Genomic DNA, 5,965 nt, shown 5'->3' on the forward strand with positions numbered 1-5,965 from the left:
GGGGCCTTGCCCCAGATAACAAATTATCAGAGATAACCTTTGTTTGACCTTTCTATAGAGCAGAGCAAACTACTAATTATAGAACATCTGCTCTTCTTATATCTCACAATGTTCTTCTTCATTTCTGAAGCTCAAGGTGATCCTTAGCTCAGAACGTCATATATACCTCATTTCCCTTTTCCGTCTTTGAACCTCTCACGCATGTGCGGTCTCTGACTCTCTCATGTATGTGGGGTTCTCATACATATCTCTGTAATTAAATTTGGTTATTTTCTCTTGCTAATCTGTCTCATGTCTATTTGATTATTAGACCAATCAAAAGAACCTTGAGGGTTGAGGAAAGTTTCTCCCTTTCCCACAGTCTCCATCTCCAAATACACCACACTGGGGATTCAACATATGAATATTGAGGGGACACAAACTTTCAGTCCATAGCAGTAACATACACACCAGTACAGAGTAAAAGCGCCTTCACCTTCAGAGCTGGTTTGATAGACAAATTAGTTTGTCTATGTTGTTTAAGCCACCGAGCCTGTGGTATTTTGTTATGGTAGCCTGAGCAGACTAATACAGTTACCCAAAAGAATGCAGGATACCTAAAATGCACCAGTTGAACTGGATAAAAATCAGGGTTCAAGTGAATGTCAATGTTAGATACAGTCATAGTTAGCCTCAGAGGAAGAGAAGAACCTAGGAATGTACTTGTGGGTTTTGTTGTCGTTGCTGAGATCTTGAGTAAGGAGAGGAACTTAAAAGAGGTTCTGTAGGTTGACCGTTGACCACTGGGCATGGCCCAGCTGAAGCAGCTTGCACCCTGTCCAAGGGTGCTGTGAAGAATGACAGGGCAGTCATTCTCTGTGGTCAGCTCTGACCTTGGCTTTTTGACTTAAGATTAGGCCTTAATTCCCCTTTCAGCAGAAACCACTTGGAATAACCAGAGTAAGAGATCTTCATGTTTCTTCCCCACATCCTTGTCACTTCTTTACCTTTTTAATCTCACACCTCTTACACCTGCCCACGCCTGCCACACAACTAACTCTTGAAATTGTGCTTTCATATTTCTGACAATTTCTTTAAAAATCACAGATTCACTTCGTTATTTGGATCCTAAAGTTACAATTCAGGACTTCATAAATAGGACCGTGGGTTTTTTTTACTAGAACGTTGGTAAAATAGCAGAGGGACAGTAATATTTTATAGCAAATGTTGTTTTCCAGCTTCCTTTTATATTTTATTGGATTAAGTGAATTTATCAAATTCAACAAATGATCTATATAATTCTGATTCCATGAAAGTTCCTAAATGGGGGATAACAATTATATTTACAAAACTGTTATAGTTATAAGCTCTTTGCACTCATTGCCACTTCCTCACTGCAGATCTTGTGATTCTGGTAGGACTGCCCAGCACAGTGCTCCGCCCCACTCCCATAAGCTGTGTAATCAGTCCTGACCAATCATAATTTACCATACCTAGGCTATAGGGATTGGTCCAAGATGTAGGTATGTGACCCAAAAAGGGCCAGTTAGAGCCTTCCTATGGAATGTGACCCATAGTCACTGGAAGAAAAAGGCTCACACTTTCTAGTTGATTACAAGCATAATGATATAGCCCTGGAACTGCCAGCAGATACATCAACTTGTTGTATCTGCGAGTTGTTTCCGGCTCGTAGGAAGTCTATTTGCACTGGGAGAGCAGGCCAACCCTCGGAAGAGAAGCAGAGTCAAGAGCAGCAAACTCAGGTTCTCCTGATGACATGGTTTGAGGCCCTGAAATCAGCCATTTTGGAAGACAGCTCCACCTGGAGACATCCCAATTATGTGAGCCAATAAAACCCTATGTATCTTTAATTTTGTTTGGGTTGCTTTCACTTTTAACTGAAAGAGTTCTAATTACTATGCTGTACCAGTTTGCAATTGCCGCTGTAACAAATGGCCACAAACTTAGTGGTTTAAAACAATACAAGTTTATTATCTTACAGTTCTAAAGGTCAGAGGTCCGAAATAGATCACAGAGGCAAAAGTCAAGGCATGGGCAGAGCTGCATTCCTTCTGGAGGCTCTGAGGAAGAGTTCATTTGCTTACATTTCCAGAAGCTGGAGGGCACCTACTACATTCCTGGCTCACAGCCCCTTCCTCACATCACTTCAATCTCTTTTTCCATTGTCATGTCTCCTTCTCTCTGACTTTGACCTTTCTGCTTCCTTCTTATAAAGATTCTTATTACACTGGATAAAGATTCTTATTACACTGGACCCACCCAGATAACCCAGGAGAACCCCTCCATTGCAAGATCCATAATTTAATCATATCTTCAAAGTCCCTTTTGCCTTGGAGTTAACAGAATTACAGGTTCTAAAGATTAAGACAAAAACATCTTTGGGGGTCCATTACTCTGCTCCCACACATATTCCAGAAGAAAAATCTCCATTGACCACTGGGAAGGTTATTTTCAACCACAAAGCAAAGTTTCCTTCTATTAGGTGGCCCCAACGCTGTTTAGGGCCAAGTTCCCCAGCGCTTACCTTGGAGTGGCTGAGGGGGCATCCTGGAGTCCGGTGAGGTTGTGGCCAGCTGGTCTTTCCTCTGCGTCTCCACATACTCTGCTAAAGGTCTGAGAAGGGCCAGAGCTCCGGAACACTGCAAGTAATTGCCATCAAGGTGCAGCTTGCTGGGGAAGGGGCCAAATATACCGTTCATTTGATGTCATATATCGCTTCCTCAGATTTGGGTTTGAGGTCTTTACGTCATAAAATAAAATAATGATAGTAGATCTAGTTATAAAATAATAAATAAAGTCTACAGCCATGCTACCCTGAACAAGCCTGATCCTGTCTGATCGGAAGCTAAGCAGGGTCAGGCTTGGTTAGTACTTTGATGGGAGACCACCTAGGAAGACCAGGTGCTGTAGGCGTAAAAAATTAAAAAAATAAGAGATCGTAAACTGACAAGGTCCTTGCAATCTGTGAGGTCAATCAAGGGTTGCCCCGCCTAAATAAATAAATAAATAATAAATAATTAAATAATCATGATACGTAATAGACCAGGCATAAAAAATAGACCTAGTGACCATGTTAGCTGGCCAGAGACATGCGTTTGGCATGACACTGTTGATTCTCAAATGTAGCCAAAGGATCTTTCTCTTATAATTAAGCAAAAGAAAACAAAAATAACTAGAAGAGAAAGAGAGATGATTAGAAACATAATGAAAAATCAGGGGAACTTATGGGCTGGTAGTCTCTGTAAATAAGCTGGTTTTATAACTCAAGACAGAACAGTGCCAAGATGTGGGTTGGGGAGCAGGGTTGTCTCTCACCAAATGGCACTCTGGCTTATGACCGAGCCCAACCTCTGCCCACTCTGCGGCCCCAGACCGCAGTAGCGTAGACTGAGGTCTTGAAGCCTTTGGTTGTGCTCCAGACCTGAGAAAATACTCTCAATTTCTTCATTTTCAAATCTAGAAAGAAATGACAGGAACAAATTTGTAATTTAAAATCTATGTCGCCCGCTGGATTGTTAATTTTGGGGCACTCCCAGGGAAGCTAGAGGCACTTTTGCTGATCTTCAGTTGGGGTGGCTGGGCTGACCGAGGTGGGGCAGCCTGCATGTGGAGGAAGGGGGACCTGGAGTCTGTCTTCTGGGCAAGGGGAGCAGAGGATGGTTTGAAGTACCCATTCAAGGGAGCAGATGGAGAACAAGCTCCGAACCTGAAGGCGGGAGAGATGGCCCTGTTGGCAGGGACGGAGGAGTCTGGGAAGACTCCAGCAATACCAGGACTCCGTAAGAGGGGACCTTTTAAAGTGCATCGAGAGCAAGTTCAGAAAAGTTCAACCTCTTGGCTCTCCTCTCATGGCCCTACACTATTTCTCACCTTGTGTTGCACAGTCCTTACAGTTTGCAAAGTGAAACCATGTGCACTGTCTCATTCATGCCAGCAATGAATTCGTTAATTCATTCAACAAGTAATTACAGAGGGCCAACTACCATGGTGGGTGTTGGGATGTGCAGCTGTGCCCGGGAAAGGAGGGCACACTGCCTGGTGGACTTCACAGCCCATTGGGGAAGACATGAGGAAAGAACTCCAGTGCCCAGAAGCTAATAACCTGCAATTTTACCAGTGTTGAGGTCTCGGTAGTGATTCCCAACCACCCAACACTGACGACTCTAGTTGGCTTAGCAGCAGCAGGATTTCAACTGACAATTAAATTAAGCTTCTTCCTGAAGATGGCAATTCCTTCTTTCTTCCTTCTCTCTTCCCAGCAGCACAGGTCTCTGGAACCAGTGCGAGAGCTATGGTCTAGAGGGGTCTCTTAGCAGTGGGGCTGATTCTGCCCACTGCAGTGTGGGAAGCTGGGGAGGCTCCCAAGCCGATCCCGCAGCCCCTGCACGATGTCCGAAGGACTCCGCCTTTTGCTGCCCTGTATTAGGAGACACTGACTGAGGCTCCTCCAGCATTTCAGAAACCTGAAGACACTCCACAGAATGCTCCTTCTCCCCAGCTCTTGCCGAAGGACTTGTCCACTGTCACCACCGGGGCGCTCGTTTTTTAATGGGGCCTTTGTGTTCCTGTGGTGCCACTTCTCAGGCATGAATCATCTCTTTCACTTCACAGTCCATTGGCCTGTTGAGTACAAGGCACCACCTGGCTCCATGAAAAGAGTCACAAAATCATAGATTTGTGAAGTAGGAAAGATCATCTCATTATAGATCACAGAGGTTACATGACCTATACCCCAGCTTACACAAGCAGTTTGAAATTATTTATGGGTGGTCAATTATAGACCCCAAGCAATCTAGAAGCATGGATCAGAGGTGGGGTCTGATTCAGACAGCTGGATTCACATCTAGGCTCCACCCCTAATTGTTGAATGGCCTTGAACAAGCCAGTTAATCCCCCTGAATCTTTCCTCATCTATAATCAAGGGATAGAAATGAGATATAATTATCATTATGTATCATACATCTCTATGTAATGGCACATATTAATCTATTATTGGGAGAATTAATGAGATAATTCACACACTGTGTTTGACACACAGTAAGCATTGAAGTACCATTAGCTGGTATTATTATTATTATTATTACCATTATTATTATTATTATTATTATTATTATTACAAGGAGCTGAAAAGAGGCATTTTCTTATTGATATTCAGGATAATACCCTACAGAAAATAAAGAAAGCTGTAGGGACATTCCAGTCATCTTCACAGGATTTTTCCCCCAGTTTTCTTCCCATCCCCGTGGAGTCTGATTTTGAGAACCCATTCTTGGGAGTGCCGGGTGAGGGTGAGATAATTCACACACTGTGTTTGGCACACAGTAAGCATTGAAGTACCATTAGCTGTATTATTATTATTATTATTACCATTATTATTATTATTATTATTATTATTATTACTCCCCGACACTCCCTGACACGCTGGTGTTCCAGCCCTCTGAAGGACTTGCTCTGCTCTTCTCCAGCACCATACCTTTCCTCCCACCTTTTCTCCTGGTGAATACTGACTCGTCACCTAGGGAACTGTGGTTTCCCTCATCCAAAAACTACTGCTAAAACTTATATGGACACTTTTTGTGATATTCAGATTTCTACCTTGCATTCTTTATGATCAAGAGCACGTCTCCTCTCCTCTATATACCAAGGACTCCCTTAGACAGCAGCATTCCTTCTATATATTTGTGTCTTCCTTAGCAATGAGCACAGTGTCTTGCACAGACTGGCCTTTGACAATTATTTGTTGAAAGAATTAATGAATGAATAGACTTTTTTGAGAACCCTAACATTTACTCAGAAACTTAACTCCAAGGAGGTTTTAGAATGTTCCCTTTCAGTCATGACTCAATGAGACACAAGGAAATGGGACATTGTCCTCCCCTGCCTCCCCCAACTGACAGCAGTAAGAGCCTTGAAGGAACTCCACATTCCAGCCTTACTTGCAATAATCGAGGACGAGAGAATGCAA

At 43.1% G+C, this 5,965-nt stretch overlaps 1 pseudogene; it reads left to right on the forward strand.

Annotated features, from left to right (window-relative positions):
• Nucleotides 1–2,796: 2,796 nt before the first annotated feature.
• On the forward strand, nucleotides 2,797–2,913 carry LOC112476077 (annotated as a pseudogene).
• Nucleotides 2,914–5,965: the final 3,052 nt, after the last annotated feature.

Source organism: Pteropus alecto, unplaced genomic scaffold (assembly GCF_000325575.1).
Source record: "Pteropus alecto unplaced genomic scaffold, ASM32557v1 scaffold92, whole genome shotgun sequence".
Classification (NCBI taxonomy): domain Eukaryota; kingdom Metazoa; phylum Chordata; class Mammalia; order Chiroptera; family Pteropodidae; genus Pteropus; species Pteropus alecto.